The sequence below is a fragment of the Thalassophryne amazonica genome, chromosome 3, assembly GCF_902500255.1.
Source record: "Thalassophryne amazonica chromosome 3, fThaAma1.1, whole genome shotgun sequence".
NCBI classification, from domain to species: Eukaryota; Metazoa; Chordata; class Actinopteri; order Batrachoidiformes; family Batrachoididae; genus Thalassophryne; species Thalassophryne amazonica.
In genome coordinates this window covers 44,763,773-44,785,344 of record NC_047105.1, presented here as the reverse complement: position 1 = coordinate 44,785,344, position 21,572 = coordinate 44,763,773, and the positions used below count along the sequence as shown (strand labels likewise).

General features: G+C 43.3%; 1 protein-coding gene across 1 annotated transcript in view; it reads right to left on the bottom strand.

Moving 5' to 3' along the window:
* kif5ab (kinesin family member 5A, b) overlaps positions 1–21,572 on the bottom strand; it is a 321,264-nt gene that overhangs the window by 101,602 nt on the left and 198,090 nt on the right.

Below are 21,572 nucleotides of genomic sequence, written 5' to 3'. Positions count from 1 at the left end.
ACATGCTCAATGGGTGACATGTCCGGTGAGTATGCCGGCCATGCAAGAACTGGGACATTTTCAGCTTCTAAGAATTGTGTACAGATCCTTGCAACATGGGGCCCTGCATTATCCTGCTGCAACATGAGGTGATGTTCTTGGATGTATGGCACAACAATGGGCCTCAGGATCTCGTCACGGTATTTCTGTGCATTCAAAATGCCATCAATAAAATGCACCTGTGTTCTTCGTCCATAACAAAAGCCTGCCCATACCATAACCCCACCGCCACCATGGGCCACTCGATCCACAACATTGACATCAGAAAACCGCTCACCCACACGACGCCACACACGCTGTCTGCCATCTGCCCTGGACAGTGTGAACCGGGATTCATCCGTGAAGAGAACACGTCTCCAACGTGCCAAACACCAGCGAATGTGAGCATTTGCCCACTCAAGTTGGTTACGACGACGAACTGGAGTCAGGTCGAGACCCCGATGAGGACGACGAGCATGCAGATGAGCTTCCCTGAGACGGTTTCTGACAGTTTGTGCAGAAATTCTTTGGTTATGCAAACCGATTGTTTCAGCAGCTGTCGGAGTGGCTGGTCTCAGATGATCTTGGAGGTGAACATGCTGGATGTGGAGGTCCTGGGCTGGTGTGGTTACACGTGGTCTGCGGTTGTGAGGCTGGTTGGATGTACTGCCAAATTCTCTGAAACGCCTTTGGAGACAGCTTATGGTAGAGAAATGAACATTCAATACACGAGCAACAGCTCTGGTTGACATTCCTGCTGTCAGCATGCCAATTGCACGCTCCCTCAAATCTTGCGACATCTGTGGCATTGTGCTGTATGATAAAACTGCACCTTTCAGAGTGGCCTTTTATTGTGGGCAGTCTAAGGCACACCTGTGCACTAATCATGGTGTCTAATCAGCATCTTGGTATGGCACACCTGTGAGGTGGGATGGATTATCTCAGCAAAGGAGAAGTGCTCACTATCATAGATTTAGACTGGTTTGTTAACAATATTTAAGGGAAATGGTGATATTGTGTATGTGGAAAAAGTTTTAGATCTTTGAGTTCATCTCATACAAAATGGGAGCAAAACCAAAAGTGTTGTGTTTATATTTTTGTTGAGTGTACATATTAATGTTAGCTGCTTAACAGAAAACTCTGAGAAAAGTGGTATTCCTTAAATGAAACTCATCAAATTGGCTCCGGAAGGCTACTTAAAAACCAGAGAGCACTCCTCCTCCTCCCTATAGACCAGGTTTTACGTTTTCACCAAACTTTAGTAGTTTTCTGAGTGTTTTTGACAGCAAACTGCTGCTCTGCTCTGCATCTCTCTGCTGGCTGTGGGTTCACTGGGCCTCAGCATGTGGGGGAGGGGCATGCTCTGGGTTAATGTTTCTCCCTTTACTATTTCTTTTTAAAATAAAATAATAACATAAATTATTTATGCAGTCACTATTTATTTATGTATCATGTAGTTTTTAACTGTTTTTAGTGCACATTTTAATGATGTATTTATACATATTATTAGCACCATATTTGTAATGGGGTTACACATTTATTTCCACATAAATTCAGCATTATTACCTAATAAAAGACAGGGGAGCGATCAGAGCGCCACAGCAGAGCGTGAGTCCGAGTCTCTGAGTCTGACTCTCCACACCCAAATCAATCAAAAGGAATAATGTGATTATTAACCATCAGATGACAAAGTAAAACCTCTTAAATCATTCAAAAGTCAGTTTTCAGCACAATACGAGGCCGTTTTAGGCAGAAATAAGGCGATAATCAGTAAATCGCTGCTGATGTTCCAAAATGACACATGCGCAGCAGCACATCAACCCATTCAGTCGGCGATACTGGACTTGGCTGGGGAAGTGACCTGCAATGGACTGGTGTCCTATCCAGGGAGCTTCTTAAACTCTCATCTACTTCATGCTATGGTATCTGGGAATAAGCACTGGCCTGATGGGTCTCTGGGCCTGTATAAGACTGACTTCCCCACTTTGTTATAATAATCTAAAATCCATCCATCCATTCAGCCATCCATCCATCCATTCAGTCATCCATTTTGTAAACCGACTTAATACAACGCACCGTGACACCAGATCAGTGTCAGGGGGGGTATTGGAGCCAGTCCCAGCAAGACAGCACACAACCTCAGTGCAAAATACAGTGCAAGACACAATGTGTTTTTTTTTTTTTTATTTAGTCACTTAAACAAGTGAGAGGTTTTCTGGAGAGTGAACAAATCTGCATGAACACCTTTTGCATGAACACCTGTTCCTAGCATGCCAGCTAGGAACAGCAACCAACTCCACCAGTTTCCTGAGCTGAAACATTGAAGAATTTGCATTGTTATTAGAATATTATAACTCCTTTGTGTTATAACCGTGACTATCCAGGGTTGGGACCAGGAAGCAGAGTTGTAGTCTTACACACCTCTCTGCAGCTTCTCTCCCCCTGCCATCCCCTCATTACCCCATCCCCGTAGAGACGGTGCCTGCTCCCAGACTACCAATAACCAGCAAAAATCTATTTAAGCATAAAAATTCAAAAAGAAAAAATAATATAGCACCTTCAACTGCACCACAGACTAAAACAATTAAATGTGGTATATTAAACATTAGGTCTCTCTCTTCTAAGTCCCTGTTGGTAAATGATATAATAATTGATCAACATATTGATTTATTCTGCCTAACAGAAACCTGGTTACAGCAGGATGAATATGTTAGTTTAAATGAGTCAACACCCCCGAGTCACACTGTCAGAATGCTCGTAGCACGGGCCGGGGCGGAGGATTAGCAGCAATCTTCCATTCCAGCTTATTAATTAATCAAAAACCCAGACAGAGCTTTAATTCATTTGAAAGCTTGTCTCTTAGTCTTGTCCATCCAAATTGGAAGTCCCAAAAACCAGTTTTATTTGTTATTATCTATCGTCCACCTGGTCGTTACTGTGAGTTTCTCTGTGAATTTTCAGACCTTTTGTCTGACTTAGTGCTTAGCTCAGATAAGATAATTATAGTGGGCGATTTTAACATCCACACAGATGCTGAGAATGACAGCCTCAACACTGCATTTAATCTATTATTAGACTCTATTGGCTTTGCTCAAAAAGTAAATGAGTCCACCCACCACTTTAATCATATCTTAGATCTTGTTCTGACTTATGGTATGGAAATAGAAGACTTAACAGTATTCCCTGAAAACTCCCTTCTGTCTGATCATTTCTTAATAACATTTACATTTACTCTGATGGACTACCCAGCAGTGGGGAATAAGTTTCATTACACTAGAAGTCTTTCAGAAAGCGCTGTAACTAGGTTTAAGGATATGATTCCTTCTTTATGTTCTCTAATGCCATATACCAACACAGTGCAGAGTAGCTACCTATCTTCATTGAAGACAACTTTGGATGCTGTAGCTCCTCTAAAAAAGAGAGCTTTAAATCAGAAGTGCCTGACTCCGTGGTATAACTCTCAAACTCATAGCTTAAAGCAGATAACCCGTAAGTTGGAGAGGAAATGGCGTCTCACTAATTTAGAAGATCTTCACTTAGCCTGGAAAAAGAGTCTGTTGCTCTATAAAAAAGCCCTCCGTAAAGCTAGGACATCTTTCTACTCATCACTAATTGAAGAAAATACCAACAACCCCAGGTTTCTTTTCAGCACTGTAGCCAGGCTGACAAAGAGTCAGAGCTCTATTGAGCTGAGTATTCCATTAACTTTAACTAGTAATGACTTCATGACTTTCTTTGCTAACAAAATTTTAACTATTAGAGAAAAAAATACTCATAGGGCTGGATCAGGTGACCCTGAACCATCCCTTAGTTATGCTGCTATAGACGTAGACTGCTGGGGGGTTCCCATGATGCACTGTTTCTTTCTCTTTTTGCTCTGTATGCACCACTCTGCATTTAATCATTAGTGATCGATCTCTGCTCCCCTCCACAGCATGTCTTTTTCCTGGTTCTCTCCCTCAGCCCCAACCAGTCCCAGCAGAAGACTGCCCCTCCCTGAGCCTGGTTCTGCTGCAGGTTTCTTCCTGTTAAAAGGGAGTTTTTCCTTCCCACTGTAGCCAAGTGCTTGCTCACAGGGGGTCGTTTTGACCGTTGGGGTTTTACATAATTATCGTATGGCCTTGCCTTACAATATAAAGCGCCTTGGGGCAACTGTTTGTTGTGATTTGGCGCTATATAAAAAAATTGATTGATTGATTGATATAATATTATATTAATATTATTTTGATATTATATATTATTATCACTTACTGAGGTGTTGCTGGGCCAGTAGCATAGATTCACATTTACGCTACCTGTCCATACCTGCCCGCAGTAACAGGCGGGTATCCCAATACCCACCCGCTGTGCATAAAGTGATGACGTCATAGCATGTGCAACCCAAGAACTGTCTGCAGATGATAACATGAAAAGGCGAGAAGGGTGTGTTGGTCCCAATATGGATATTCCAGTCAATTTTATCATGGATAGTACGACAATGAACAGCAGCCAAAGCAGTCAGCTTGATGAGGACGCCCTGATGAATTTGGAGAGCAGCATGGTACCAGCCAACACGACAAAAATTAAAGTCAGATGACTTTTTATGTACGCGTTTGCTGGGTTAGGGTCTAACTCTGGCGAATATCAGTCATTTTGGGTGACTGGCATGGACGTCGGGCCTCTGAAAATGCATACAAACCTCCAAAAGCATGTCATTGTATTATTATAATATTATAATTACTCCTTTGATTATTTTTGTTTGTAGATGGGGTAGGAACGGTATAATAAGCCCTCTGATGTCAGTGTGCTTAAAAAAAGTAAATTGTATTGAATAATTTTATTTGAGGAGAAAAACACCTCAGGCTCATTACAGCTTTAAAAGGTTGTCTGAGCCAAATGACATCACAAAATGTGATCTTTGAAATGCATGAATGGAAAAGACATTTCTTTGTGAGTCACAGAGTGCACAGTTTCATCTCAGACATGGTAGCCGACTTTGTTGCCAGTCAACCCAAAGGACAAACAGCCTCGTAATCAGCTTGAGCGCAGATCAGAAGCATTATTCTTTCCATAGTAGCAAGCAGAGCAACATTTAACTTGATTATGACACACAGTCAACAAATCCTTCAGTAAATCCATCAGTCTTAAAGACTAAAAACAAACAAAAAAAAAACTTAAGTTTTTCTCATTTGTTCTTCGTTTATGTTTATTCTGACCTGTATTGTCTGTCAAGTTGCCAAATATTTATCAAAAACATCACGTACCTAGACAATACTTTGAGGAAGTGAAGATGGACTGCTGGTCTGCCTGGATCAGGCCCAGAGAGGAGACACTAATCAGAGTGCCTACACTTCATAATCACTTAGTCTTAAAAGATTAGTCTTTTGTTTTTGTTTTCCAGAGCATCAGGAAAATAGGAAGAGATGCTCAAGAAGGAGAGGAAGTAAGATGAGGATGTAGAAGAAATGATGATCCTTCTGACCAAGTGTTTGGAAGAGAGCTACAAAGAACTCAGGAACCTCAAGGCTGTGAATGAAGAGCAGGCAAAGGCCGACATCAACGCTTTTCATCAAGACATGGCGCTGGTGAGGGAACTAAAAAAAGGGAGCTGGAAGGTGTGAATTGCTGAATGGAAAAGAAAACTGTCTGTGACTGAGAGAGCACAATCACCGTCAGCAGATGAAGGACAAAGATGATCAATTCAGAAAAAAGCTGGACGCTCAGGAAGCCTGATTTAAGAAAGAGCTGCTGGACCAAGAAGAGCTTCACAAAGAAAAAAAAGCTCCAGGCTACAGTGGATCCTTTTCAAAAAGAGGTGGAAGACCAGGAGGGGAGATTTCTGAAGGAGTTGGGTGACCAAGACGTATATTTTAGCAAAGAGCTCAAAGCCAAAGAAACATCAAAGACCAGTTACAGTTGTTATATAGTTCCTGTACTTTTTTTTTCTGGCTTTGACACCAAAATATTTAATCAAAAAGGACAAAGAACATCAAAGCAAAGAAGCCTTTATTCAGTGTTGATGTTGAATTAAATCTCATTTAGTTTGATTTTTAATGCCTTCTTTGTCAGAATGTTTCTCCTGCCATTTCTTTTTCTCCAGTGTTGTCATTCAGTAAAAAATAATTTCCCACAATGATGCAAAGTTTCCAGTGCAAACACACCAACAGACAATTCAAATCCAACCATGAAGTTTATTCCACTTACATTATGGGTAAATGAACACTTGTTCAAAACTAATATTCAGCATTTCCACATTTAACCCTAAACACTAAAAGAAAAAATGCCCTGCACGTTCATAACATATGCTTTTATATTTTGAAAATATAACATGTTTATAAAAGGTCAACAACTTTAATGTGAGGAGTTGATTCTCACTTCAGTTTCATAACTTCTCGTACATCTCGGCTATAATCAGTTAACTCTACAAATTCCACTTAGAAAGTCCCGTTCATGAATGGATGGACATTGTACAGGAAATATTCACTATGGAGAAAATGACATTCACTCTGCGACTGAAAGAAGAGAAAATTATGGAAAAATGGGACAAATGGATTACATACCAAAATACACTTGTCACATAACTAAACATTTAAAATGCTATAATACTTTAATGGTTGTGGCTGTTCTTTTTTTTTTGGTTTACTTTTCTTTCTATTTGTCTGTGTAAATGGGCTACATTTATATAGCGCTTTTCCATCTGCATCAGACGCTCAAAGCGCTTTACAATTATGCCTTACATTCACCCCAATGTCAGGGTGCTGCCATACAAGGTGCTCACTACACACCGGGAGCAATAGGGGATTAAAGGCCTTGCCCAAGGGCCCTGAGTGATTTTCCAGTCAGGCGGGGATTTGAACCCATGATCTTCTGGACTCAAGCCCAACACCTTAACCACTAGACCATCACCTCCCCTGTGTGCATTTATTTCTGTTAATATAGTCAATCAAAATTGAAATAAAAAAGGGTTGTAATTTTCTATTGAAAACTCAATAAAATATTTGTGAAAAAAAAGAGAAAGTCCTGTTCATTTCTGTATCAAAGAATCTAAAACTTGTTGGGAATATTACTTGGGTTAGTGTCTCTAGATGATTAACCTTTGGAACAGATTGGTCAAAGGCCAAGGTCAAGCAAAACATAACCCCAAAAATGTAATATTTGTGACTGATGGGTATGACTGATTCATGATGAAATTGCAAAAAAAAAATGGAAATATAAAATAGGGAACTCCTTGCGCGCAGGATTTATTCCATCCTGCACCTTGATATTCCTCTCATGCATCTTCTCGTTCCTGTCTTCCTACCCAACACATGATTGCCCACTCCCCACTCCAGCATTGGTTCTCTTCTCCCACAATTCGTCCACATTTTGAAATCATATGACCATTCAGAATTTGCTCTTGGAAGCGGTTCTTCGGATCTTTGTCTTTTAGTTTCCATCACTTCCATGTAGAACTGCTTTACACTGCTTTATGTACTGTACTGCCACACTGTTTGCACAAACATGGGACCATTTACAGGCAATGCCTATTAGCTCCAGTCTCAACCTCTCCGTCTCTATCTCCTCCATTATCTTACAATTCCTGAGCTCTTCCATGTCATACCATTACTGTAAATATATAAATGTCATCAACTAATTAAATAAAATCAATAAGAAAAAGGAAACCAGATGTGACATGGATGTAAAATGTTGTGTTTACATGCAGAAACATTTATGAAGTGCTATGAAATGGAAGTGGTGGCTGGATGGCTAAACAACTCTAAAGTCCCTGTCACACATATCAAGAATGAAAGCATGCCCAACACAGCAAATATTGCCATAATCCGATGCAGTCGGGAGAAAAAGAGGTGTGGTCAGCTCTGTCAGAACACATCAGGAGTACCTCATCCACACCTGCACGATGGCATCCAAAACGCATGTAGACAACAGTTGGATGATACAGACTGCTGTCAGACAACCATAAAAGGCGCTGAAGACTGCTTGATCTCCAAATGTTTCAATGGCAGACCGGAGCACTGTTTTCCTCACGCCCACGTGCACGCGCGTGTGTGTGGCGCACACGTACTCCACGCACACGCGTGTGCTATAATTATCACTCAGCCGTGTGTGTGTGTCTGTGTGTGTGTGTAAACATTTATTACAACATGAGATCCAACCAGCTCCGAGCCTGACGCACGCAATGACATGTTACTGCACAGCACAGAGAGACGCAGCTGCCTGTGTTATGATGGAGACAGTAGTTCACATTATTTACATCACCCATGGGAAGGAGTGGACAAATATCTGTACTGCAAGATCTATTGTGGATATAACAGCCTGTTCAAATTTGCGGCACCGTGTGCGCAGCAGTGCATGGAGCTTTTCGGTTTCATAGCCGCTCTTCACCTTATTATCATGATTCATAATTATTATCATGATAAAGCGTGCCACATACATTTCAACAGTTCCTTTGCACTCCGGGGGGTGGACATTATTATACGTGGCACTGCAGATCATACCGGCAGGCTTTGTGGTGCCAGATCCATCTCAAGTTTCCCTCAAATCATTCTGGATCCCGTTTTGCTGCCATCAGAATACGTAAATTGTGGTTTGATGGTCCTCAGATTACACATGGATCACCATCGGATAGGTGTCCCATCTCGATGGAGCCCGGAGAGTTATACCCCCGTCACACATAGCCAGAATCACGCAGAGTGGCATCGGAGTTATGAATCGGCGCACATCCGAAAGCTGTTGGATTTCAGTTCCAGAACATTCTGACAGCCATCTGCGGAATCCACACAGTTGGTCAAAATCGGCCCTGAGTGTGACGCACATGTTCATAACTCTCCGGACGCCATCGAGATGGGACACGTATCCGACGGTGGTCCATGTGCTATCTGAGGACCATCTAGCCGCAATTTACATATTCTGAAGGTGGCATAAACAGGATCCAAAACAATTTGAGCACGTATGAGGGAACATCGAGATGGATCGGGCATGGCAAAGCCTGCCGGCATGACATGTCACTTATCCACTTATAATGTCCACCTCTATGTGAACGCAGCTCATACAAACCGAAAGCACCATGTCCACTGTGGTCCAGTGTGTGGCACAGCACACGGCACTGCAGATCTGGACAGACTGTTATATCCATAATAGACCTTACAGTACAGATAATATTCCTCCCCATGGGCGACATAAATAATGTGAAATATTGTGCCCATCAGATCTGCAACACCACGGCGGTTGGCACCTGGCGGGCAGTTGCGCACACTGTCACACATCACGTCAGAGGGTCAGAGCTGAACAGATCTCACTGCTGTAATACACAGATTATTGCTTGATCACATCTAATTCTGTCGGACATATAACGTGGAACTGTGTCGCTATGACAACATATGAAACATGAATCTCACCTTCAGGAGCATTTAGCAGTGCAGTGCACCAGCCAGCCAACAACAACGGCATAAATAATTCCAATGGGATAATCCAACCAGAAATCACCATGTAGAGTTGCATTGTGGGGGGGGGGGGGGGGGGGGGGGGGGTTTAAAGTTTGCTCGAAAGGCTGCGTCTTACAATATAGTGGGAAAGCTCACTGCAACCTTTTGAGCAAAGGTGTCCTTTGACTGTCAGCAAAGGTTCGTTGCGTTTGCGCGCACATGCATGTGTGTGCACATGCAGTGAAGTTTAGCTGGCAGTAAAACTGCCGAGTAACAGCTGAGCACAGATAATGGCTTATTATAAACACACACACACACACACAAACACACTGAGCGGTAATTTCCTCATGTCAGGAGTTCTACGCACACACACACACGCATGTGAGGTCAGTGAGCCTGGGAAAAAGAGGACAGGCGAAGGAGTGATTGAATTGGAGTGGGTGACCGCAGGGATGGACACATGGCGTGAGCCCGGTCCATATGTTGGTTGTTCTTTGATGTCCAGTACAGGTCCTGGAGGAACACAGCACAGTCTATTTGCCATAAAGACATTTTGGACATCGGGCAGTCTACAGCGCCTTTTATGACCATCTGACACCAGTCTCTGTCATCTACATATGCTTTGGATGCAATCTGACGAGCTGGCTGCGCCTCTTTTCCTCCTGACTGCGTCGGATTATGGCAATATTTGTTGTGTCAGTCATGGCTCAGGCAACTTTTTGCTATGTGTGACAGGGGTTTTATGAACATGCGCGTTACACTTGGGGCTGCCGGCCGATTTTCACCAGCTGTGTGGACCACAGATGGCTGTCAGAACGTTTTGGAACTGAAATCCGACACCTTTTGGATGTGCGGCAATTCATAAGTCTGATGCCACTCTGCGTGATTCCGGTTATGTTCCACGGGGGTATTAGTTATGATGAAAGGACTTGAAATAGACAGATAAGTGAGCAAAGGTGATGAAATAAGCAGAAGAATGGCAGTGACAGTGAGCAATGGCATGGCCTTCTGGAAAATACCTGATGTGTTTCCACTGGAATCAGAGACAGAGACAGCAGGGTAAAAGACAGTGATGAATGCACTTAATCTAGGTCCATGTAATACCAATGTTGGATTTTTAAACAACCATAACTCAGTACCAGGATGCAGAAAAGCATCTCAGGTTCAGAGCATTAAAGAGTCCATAAAGGCGTGGATAAAAAAACACACACAAAAAAAAGCCATAAGACACTGTAAGCAGAGTGACATACACCAGAGTCCAAGCCCCTACTAACCATATGCATGATTTTTTTAAGGAGGGCTCTACTGTAATCTCCACCAAAGGGGTTAGAATGTCACTTGTGTCTATTGTTTCGTGTGTGTGTGTGTATGTCAAAAGGGTAATTGAAAGGCAGCAGAGGGCTGATGCATATTCTGTGAACAATGCACTATCAGTCAAACGTGTGGACACACGTTTGCCACACCCTAAATGTACAAGTCAATATACATATGTTTGTAATGGTAGTTTTTGACTATGTATGACTTCATCATATGACTTCTGGGTGACTTTATTTTGAAGGCATTCATACCCATAAATATGCTTTAGATCGTACAGCTAGGCTTATTGGTTGTTGAGACATACAAAATAAATGTGTTTTCTGAAGATGTTATCCTTTCCCTTGACATCTGACCTTTGCACCAACTACTCTAAAATCTAATCTCTAGATATCTATGAAAGTAGTATCCCCACCAGGTTTGATTAATCTTGGCTTCTTGTTTGTTGAGATATACCTCAAAATCACCAGTGTTAAATTAACACTGGTGATTTTACTGTGTACTATGAGAAGTGGAGGGACAGGGGTTTCTGATTTCTTCCCAGTGAATTCAGGTGTTCTTCAGGGACTTGTTCTGGCTCCTATGCAGTTCAGTGCTTAAACAGACAGGATGTTGGGCAGAGTTAAAGGGTCCAGCAGCTTTGGTGCCTTTGTTGGCAAGAAATAGTACCAGGTCCCATAACCACACAGGAACGACACAGTAAGACAGAAAACACCAGAACCCTGAAGCCTTGGACCTTCATTCTGTTGGGGATCTTACTGGGGATTTTTGGGTTTCACTAGAATAACAAGTGGTTAATTGGGGAGACTCATGTGATTCAAATTATGTGCACTATGAGGATATGCCTGCTATAGTATTTATATCTGTGATACGCTATTCTGTGCATTACCCAGTGAGCAGGTGCCTCAGTGATCCTAGCAACTGAAAAATGTCAAGGGGATGCCCATATATCAACCGACCACAGCAGATAGATGACTGGTATCGGGATGGATCACTGATCAACCTGAGTGGTTGTCAACCAGGACAAAGTGTTGCTCTATAATGTAGTGGAGCACAGAGAACAGCTACAATAAGTACACATCTACAAAAAAAACATTATGTGCAATGTTTATGTGGTCATTACAGAGGAGGTATGAGCAAATTTAACAGCCCATTTTGCAAAACCTGAAGCTGGACGGTTGTTTAACACTTCACAGAAAAGCTATTTGCTCATAAATCAATCGGCTTTTATGTCACAGAATATGACTGATTTGAAATGTGAATGACAGACTAAGACAAGCATATTTCGACATTTGAATTACTAGTGCAGTGCCCGTAGGACATTGTATTCCTGTAGAAAATTGGGAACTTAAGTAGATTTTCTCATGGATGGTCGTATGAGGCTGTGTTTGAAGGTGGGATGTACAAAGAAGTGCACTTATCTTATATTATATTAATATGTATATGTTGTAGACATGAACAACCAAAGCTCTTCAGCATCTCACCATGTCATTTAGGTCCTTCAGACTTTTTTTTGAGTAAATGTGTTATGTGTCGGACGCAGCTTGGAGAACCGACCAGCGTTTGAAGGACCCAGTATGAAATAAGCAGAGCACGGTACAAAGGCTAACTGAATTTAATACATAACAGTGATGTGATACAAAACAACAAAAGAGTGTGCGGTCTGGCGTGGTGGTGATACGGTGCGCTCCCAGCAGCGCTAACGGTCCGGAGCCAGAAGCCGTTCGGACCCAAGGACCCCGCCGACACCCCCCAGGTGGCTGCAACAAACCGAGTCTGTGAAAGAAGGAACCATTATGTGAGTCCACACTCTACACACAGAGAGACCACTCAAAGGTGTACATAAACAGCAAACACTTCCTGGCTTAATTACTAATCAGCTTCCCAACCTGCAGGCATGGAACATCCAGTTCACAAAACTCCACTGCAGTGGAAGCCGATACATGACTAACGTACAGCTCAATATAATAAGGTGTGAGGGACACCACATTTACTGACTGTATAAACGTTAGTCACAAAATCTAACGTACCTCAGGAAGTGTGCTGATGAGCGTGAGACCTCACCCCCTCCTCTTTCACAGACCGTGCATCAAACCCTGGACGTTCTCTGCATCCACTGATGATGAGATGGCTCCCGAGACGACGATCTCACCCGTCTGGTCACAAGGTCGAGTCTCTGGCAAATACACACTGTATACTCCAGTCTTAAATGCCACCATGTTCCAATCCATATAGATGCACCTCAGCTGTGAGTCCTGACGAGCCGCAGGTGATCAGGGTGAGGTCCTGATAACCTCAGCAACACAGCCACTCAGTCCCAAATGCAAGCCACCTGGAAGGAAAACCAAAAGACAGAAACAAAAAGGCAGCCAGGCCCCCCCAGCCATACAACAAAATGCTTCAGGGGAGCATTTGCATCAGCACCTTATTATAATACTACTAATAATAATGCATTATATTTATATATCACTTTACACAGTGCTAAAAGACACTTTACAGAACAGAGAAAATGACAAAGAACAAAGCAACTTTAATACAGAAGGATAAAAAATAAAAATAAACAAGATTAGAAAATCAAACCTTCACTGTGCCTTGTGATGGAATTACTACAATGACCGGTCCAAGATGGCGGCTGAATTTCTTGCACCTCAAGAACCAATGCGGCATCTACTCTTTATATTGTCTTTGTTCATCTACCACCGGTTTGTGGCTTTTTACGGCAATGTTGTCCAGTTTGTGGCTTTTTCCTTACTGGGCAGATTTTTTTGTGCCATTTTCGGATTGTTTTGTGCCATTTCCTGTTTGTGCCTTCGGCCACCACAGAGCAAGCTTCATGCCACTGCGCGGCGCTTTGCTCGTATTATTTGAATATAGTATTTCATATTGTTTTTAAAAAATCTGTTTATCAATTATATGAAAATAAAAGGATTCTGATTAAACAGGTTATTGGAAGAGAGTCAGACACACTTAAACAGAACATTCAGAATATTTGAAACAGTAAATCAGTATCCCACCTCCTGAACACAGTTTATTTAAACTTGAACTCACAGCAAATATAACATTTTATTCAAGCTATGTATTAAATGAAACATTGTACAAATTGTGGGAAAATATTAAAGGATTATTAACCGACTGCGAGGTCTGTTAGGGGAAATATCAGACGAAGGTGTAAGTAAGGACCGGGTGCCAGCAAGGTCCGTGCGAAAAACACAGAGGTCTGATATTCCCATACAGACCAAGCAAATGAGGTTAGAGGAAGTGAAGCCGGTTACTTCAGCAGCGAGGGTGAAGTTCACCTCCAAAAAAAAAAAAAAAAAAAAAGAATTACTTCACCTCCTCTGCTCACTTCAAAATATTTTTTTCAGTTTATGTACTTGCTGAAATGTACAAACAGTGGGAAATTTGTTGGTGTTATCAAGGAGAATTTAAAATAGAATTTAGAATAGAATTTAAAATTCTTCTTCTTACTTATAAGGTTTTGAATAATCAGGTCCCATCTTATCTTAGGGACCTCGTAGTACCATATCACCCCAATAGAGCGCTTCGCTCTCAGACTGCAGGCTTACTTGTAGTTCCTAGGGTTTGTATGAGTAGAATGGGAGGCAGAGCCTTCAGCTTTCAGGCTCCTCTCCTGTGGAACCAGCTCCCAATTCAGATCAGGGAGACAGACACCCTCTCTACTTTTAAGATTAGGCTTAAAACTTTCCTTTTTGCTAAAGCTTATAGTTAGGGCTGGATCAGGTGACCCTGAACCATCCCTTAGTTATGCTGCTATAGACGTAGACTGCTGGGGGGTTCCCATGATGCACTGTTTCTTTCTCTTTTTGCTCTGTATGCACCACTCTGCATTTAATCATTAGTGATCGATCTCTGCTCCCCTCCACAGCATGTCTTTTTCCTGGTTCTCTCCCTCAGCCCCAACCAGTCCCAGCAGAAGACTGCCCCTCCCTGAGCCTGGTTCTGCTGGAGGTTTCTTCCTGTTAAAAGGGAGTTTTTCCTTCCCACTGTAGCCAAGTGCTTGCTCACAGGGGGTCGTTTTGACCGTTGGGGTTTTACATAATTATTGTATGGCCTTGCCTTACAATATAAAGCGCCTTGGGGCAACTGTTTGTTGTGATTTGGCGCTATATAAAAAAATTGATTGATTGATTGATTGATTGATTGATTGATTGATTGATCAAAAAAATAAAAAATAAAATTAGCTAGCATCTCCTCAATGGTAAACGGTCTACATTTATATAGCGTTTTTCCATCTGCATCAGACACTCAAAGTGCTTTACACACCAATGCCTCACATTCACTCCGATGTGAGGCTGCTGGCATACAAGGTGCTCACTACACACCGGGAGCAACTAGGACCTTGGCCAAGGGCACTTAGTGGTTTTCCAGTCAGGCTGGGATTTGAACAGAGGATTCTCTGGTCTCAAGCCCAACAATTTAACCACTAGACCATCACCTCCCTCACCTCAGTGTTGTGAAGTTAAACATAGTCACAAGGACCACTGACAGCATGCCTTTCACATTAAAAATATTTGCTGGGATGCTGGCATTAAATGTTTTATTATGAAATGCTGCAAGCAACATGAACTATCTGATTTTGTTTAACTTTTCTACTAGTAACATCAGCGAGCCACACCATCTTGGAAGTATGAATTTTACAATGCTATTCAAAATAAAGGTTTTGAAAATTAATCCACAAATTTTCATAATAAACGATGCACATCATTGTGCCATGTGCAAGCCATATCCGAAAGCTGAGCTCGATCTAATAAACAGTCAGAGAGATATGCGAGTCACATACCACACACAGATGTTTCTTGCTTTATAGATAGATGAGTTAAAGTTAATACGATTGAAGGGCCACAGCACTTTAATATAACCAGAAAACCTCTATGTTGCAATACTAATGGGAAGAAACAAAAATTGTAGACCTGCCTCTGAATCCAAAACTGCACAAAATACCTCCACCCTTTCACCTGGTCTCATGAAAATCTGCCCATATGTTTTTGGCTGAAAGCACAAACATCCATAATTGGCAAAATAACTTGTTATTCCATTTCCTATGCAGTATCTTTTGAAAATTATTGTACTTTGTCACTGAGCAGGAGGCGTCCCTCAGACGGAGCCGTGTCAGGTGAAAGGTCAGTAATAACAGACTGAATGACTCTTAGAAGAAGTGAGATAAGTGAAATGATTCAAGAGAAAAGGCTGCCTGAGCCACTTTGGGCTGACCGCATTGTCCTGTGAGCGCTCATATTGTAAGATAGAGTGAGAGGGGAAGACATGCTGACAGATTGTAAAAAGGTGCATGAAATACTGAAGAGGTTTTAAGATGGTGAGTAATGGTCCATTCGGTGCGCTGAATCTGTCACAATAACTTTATTAGGAGCTGACCGGCCTCCACTGATGACCCCTTTTCCGTTTCTCTTTCACTTTCATGCCATCGTATAATCGTAGTCATCAAAAGCATTTAATAGTGGCCCTGAAAGCAACTACCAAACCAAACAAACAAAAAAATCCTTTATATCATGAAAACGCGATAGAAAGGCAACTTCAGTGAAGTAAATATCAGCTCGTGTTTGTACTGAGCTGAGCTTTACTTCACGGATTAATTCAACCCACATTTTTATGTTCAAAGAACTGGAAAATGCAGCATCCTCGAACCACTGCTAATTAAAAATGAACGTTTTAAAGCTTCAAAAACTGCAGTGCATGAAAGGCTTTTCTTCTTAAATGCCGAAGATCAAATCTAAAGCCTTTCTCACTAGTTGTGGATAAATCATGTGAGATTTACTTGACGAAAAAGATTCATCCTTGACACTACTGCCCTGAACAAAAAATAAAATGTCTCGACTGAAGTCTTCAACAGTGAAGAATTCAGAATAATGATCGTCTGCACTCCACAGATGTTTCTTTAAACATCCAACTGTGCTTATTAGCTAAAATGATCATTCATGGACAGCTGGATATGTTTCAAGAGGTTCTGTGAATTCACAGCTCATTACTGATACAAATTAAATATAAGACAATACTAAAATACCATCGGCCGTATAAGCATGTAATCCATAAAAGAGTGTGTAGAAAGAATGTGACCCTTTGACCCCTTAGAATAGGTCAAGGTTACCCATCTTTGAGCTGCTCCAAGATCTGTGTCCCAAGAATGTTTCCTGTAAATTAGAAGACCCTGGAAGTAACAGGACTGGACTTATGCTGAGCACAGACAGACAGACGGATGCAAAGTCGTCGCAATACCAGATGACCATATTTATGTTTTAAAAACAAAACAAACCAACAGTGACCTGTAAGTTATGAAAATTTTAACCTTTATGCCAAAGTGTTGATTACTGTGTAGTATATTATGTCACATAGTTTCCCCGTACAGTTCTGTGGAAAAATTCTTTTTATTCTTTTGTATTTTACGCGAGGCCATCGGGTATTGTGAAGGCTTTGTGTCAGTCCGTCCGTCTGTCTGTCTGTTCTCAGCATAAGTCCAGTCCTATTACTGCCAGGGTCTTCAGATTCACATGGACACAGACCTTCAACAAGTTCAAAGATTGCTAACCTGGAACTGTTTTAAGAGGTATTATAAGAGGTTAAAATGTCACATTCTGTTTCAATCTGTTCAGTTTTAATTTTGAGTGGCGGGTGTGACAGCCAATCAGAGTAGAGCTGCACCATGACGTCAGTGGCTGGTCTCTCCAAAATCACTTTGTGTGTTTATATACATGTTTCTTATATATTATGTAAAAAAGAGAAAAAAAGCACTTTTAAAAACTGAAAACGTTGTTTTTGGAATCCGATAACACCTCTGAACTTATTTACAAGACATTTCACGGATGTTAGCATAGTGACATCACAAGCTGGTACCTAGTCACAAAACCTATTTTGTTTTTGTGTAAATATATCCTCTTTGTCATATATTATGTAAATGTTAGTGAAAAATAACACTTCTAAAAATGAAAATGCTATTTGTGTAACCTGATAACACATGTGGAGTCATTTACAAGACATTTTTCAGATGTTAGCGTGCACGCAAACGTCTGCTAATGCAGAGCTAAACTATGGAGTTAAATTAGTTTCAATAATATCTGTAAATGCACAGAAGGTGATCTACAAATATTTCTTGATTTGCACAACTTCCACTCTTAAAACGTAAAGACTGTTTTTGATTGATTGATTGATTGATAGAGGGGCTTTATTAAACATGTACAAACTGTTGTGTGTTGGGGGGGGGCGTGGCTGGATGTTTTGGTGTTCTTTTCTTTTCTTTGCTCTCCAGGTGGCATGAGGGCTGATTTGTCTGTGAAGAAGGTGCTGGCTGAGGAGTCTTCACCCTCATTAGCATCATGGAAAGCACCTGTGAGTGGTGCTCACGTGCAACCTGGACGACTTGCAGCTGAAGCGGATGGTTGGATGGCATTCTGCATTTGGGTCATGTGTGATTCAGGCAGAGCTGCCGGGAGCTCGACCTTGTGACGTTCGTTTGTGAGATGCTGAGGACCGCGCCTGGGTTTTGACACATCGAGCCCGTGAAGCGGGGAGGGGTGGGGACACATGCTGTCAGCACACACGAAAGGTAATTGAGTGTTTGAGTAGTTGTTGATGGTGGCTTGGTGTTTTGTTGCACAGTGTACTGGAATTGTGAGGAGAGTTGTGCAGTTTGCTTCTCACTGCTGTGGCGTGAAGGATAAGTGATCCTCCACTTGTTGTGAGAAGCTGCTCATTTGCATAAAGTAAAAAAAAGGACACTGACCTGAGTGTGTTGCTGATAGCGTGTGTTTATTGGAAGATATAGTTGTATCTGTTGCCTTACCTCACCTTCTCTTTGCTTCACAGAGAATCAGTTTGTCGTGTCCACCTGGGGGGTGTTTGGCGGTGGTAGGAAGTCCAGGAGCGCCGGCTTTAATCCTTGCGGGCGCTGGAGAGCGAGCCACGAATCACTCCACCAGAGGGACGTTGTTTTTATGTTTTTACACTTTTAAGCACAGGTGAATAATAAATAGTTTCTGTTTGGAACCGCTCTCTGGTTACTTTTAGCGCTGGGTCCTGTCTGACGCAGGTCCGCTCCTCAACCCGCGTCAACACATAACAGTAGTTCCTGGCCATTCCATAATGGACCCAGCGGCAGAGGCGGTTCCTTTTGCCGAAAAGATTCAAGAACACTTGGAGAAAATATGGGAGCACTTACAGCATCTCGCAAATCAAATTAAACAAACAGACGCCCGTGTTACGGAGCTTGCAGCTCAAGCCGTTCCGCTTCCTGCAGCGCCAGCTGCGGCATCATCGATACCAGGGCAGATAACTCCGTCACCCAGAGATTCGGTGTTTGAACCGATCATTTGTCATCCGGAGCCTTATGCGGGAGACGTCGAAGCTTGTGCTTTGTTTCTGATGCAATGTTCTCTGGTTTTTGCTCAGCGACCGGCTTCCTTCTCTTCTGATGGAAGCCGTGTTTCGTATGTGACAAATTTGCTCCGAGGTGACGCCTTAGCTTGGGTCACAGCATTGTGGAGTAACAACTCGCCATTGTTAGGGTCCTTTAAGGATTTCTCCCGGGAGTTCCGACTGGTTTTTGACCATCCGGTGAAAACGAATACCATTGCTCAACGGTTGCTGAATCTCAGGCAGGGGAGGCGGAGTGCGGCGGAATATTCCGTGGACTTCTGGATTTTTTCTGCTCAATCAGGTTGGAATGCCGCAGCATTACGGGGCATGTTTGTAGACGGGTTAAATGAGTCATTAAAAGACGAGCTGGCGGTCCGTGATGAGCCAAACGATTTAGACGAGCTAATATCGTTGGTGATTCGTCTAGATGATCGGATGAAGGAGCGTGGACGCGAGAGAGGACGCCCATCAGAGCGTTTTTTTTTGTCTCGGGGCTTTCCCCGACACAAAGCTGGGCCGCCTCTTCTTCGCCCCACTGAGGCTCCTCCGACGGGACCTCCGGCTCCTCCTATTGACGAGCCCATGCAGCTCGGACGAGTCGAGATTCCTGTATTGCCCCGACACGTAAGCGTCAAGAGAAATAACGGTGACGTAACTCCAAGTGTTCTGGGACAGGCAAAAGAACCCACATAAAAAAACAAAAAAAACAATTCTAGCACAAGTAAATGTTTTGTTTTCTTTAATCAGGGGTTATACTTGTTTGGGGAGGTAGGGGCGTATCTGGTGGAGTGATAGGCGGTTAGAAGCCCGCCTGGGCTCACTTACTTGTCAATTTTGTATGTGTTTTTAGGTATTTTCTGTTTGGGTTGTTGGGTCGTTTTGTTTTGTTGCTTTTATTTCTCTACATTCCTAACCCCAACCTCACTTGCCCTTAGACCGCTTGTCTTGTGGGTTGTGGGGTGGTGCAGGTTGGTCACGCTGGGCATTCTCAGAAGACCTCTGCACCTAGGGGGGGGGGGTGTTAGAGGCGTTCTTTTTAGTTTGGTTAGGGCCCGGTTCCACTCCAGCCTCGGTGAGCCTTTGTACCGATTGTCATGCGTGTTGCCGGGGTGTGGTGCAGCGGAGACATGCCTCACTCGGAGGGGTGGGCCGATCTGTTGCCGTTTGCCATTTCGGTAGTTCCACCCCTCCCGAGTGGCTGGGGTATGGTCGAGTTGGGGCACCGGACGTATTTCCGGTTCTCCGCTGCGCCTTGGGGTTGGAGCTGGGTTAGTTTTTACCTGTTCCCTTCTCCGGCTTAATATTTTGAGCCGTTCGCCAAAATAGAGCCGCCGAGGGGCTCTGGGAGGGACCTGGGGTCTTTCGGGGTGCCGGGGAGGGTAACAGGGTTTATGGTCGTTTTATATCCCCCCGGGGTTGTTTTTGGTTGTCCTCCGGGGGTTGGTTTTTGGTTTTATTTTGTTTCCTTCCGGGTTCCGCCTCCAGGGTTGATGGGACGGTCCTCTGGGGGGGAATTGGCTTGGGACCGACCGGCCAAGTGTGACCGGATCTGGGGTTCCGGGGTTGTGGGGAGGGTACCTCCTGGGGTTGATGATACGGTCCCCTGGGGGGCACCGTTTTACTCCATGTAGACCTGGGGACCTTTGTGGGATTACGGTTTTGGCTGTTCCTCCTGGAACTGGCAATGAAGGCCTTCTGAGGGGGGGTTGGGCTCTGCAGGTCATTCTGGGGGGGTTGTTTGTTATTTTTCTTTTATGCATTTACGTTTGTACTGTGTTTGTGGGACTGTGTTGGGTTTTTGTGTTTGGGAGTTTTTCTTTTCCTCCCGGGGTTTGATGGGACGGTCCCCTGGGGAGGTTTTGGGTGGGTTTTATGTTTTTTTTGTGTGAGTGGACTTGTTCTGGGGACTGTTTTGGGGCTTTTGTTGATTCCAGCCGGCCTTCCAGCTGCGGTGCCTGTCTTGCCGTCTGCTTCCTGAGTGGACCCCGGAGGGAGGTGCTGTTCTCGGGCCTGGTCTGTTCGGTCGCCGGGAGGCTTCCCGTTGATGGGGGGGTACTGTTGTGTGTTGGGGGGGGCGTGGCTGGATGTTTTGGTGTTCTTTTCTTTTCTTTGCTCTCCAGGTGGCATGAGGGCTGATTTGTCTGTGAAGAAGGTGCTGGCTGAGGAGTCTTCACCCTCATTAGCATCATGGAAAGCACCTGTGAGTGGTGCTCACGTGCAACCTGGACGACTTGCAGCTGAAGCGCATGGTTGGATGGCATTCTGCATTTGGGTCATGTGTGATTCAGGCAGAGCTGCCGGGAGCTCGACCTTGTGACGTTCGTTTGTGAGACGCTGAGGACCGCGCCTGGGTTTTGACACATCGAGCCCGTGAAGCGGGGAGGGGTGGGGACACATCTGTCAGCACACACGAAAGGTAATTGAGTGTTTGAGTAGTTGTTGATGGTGGCTTGG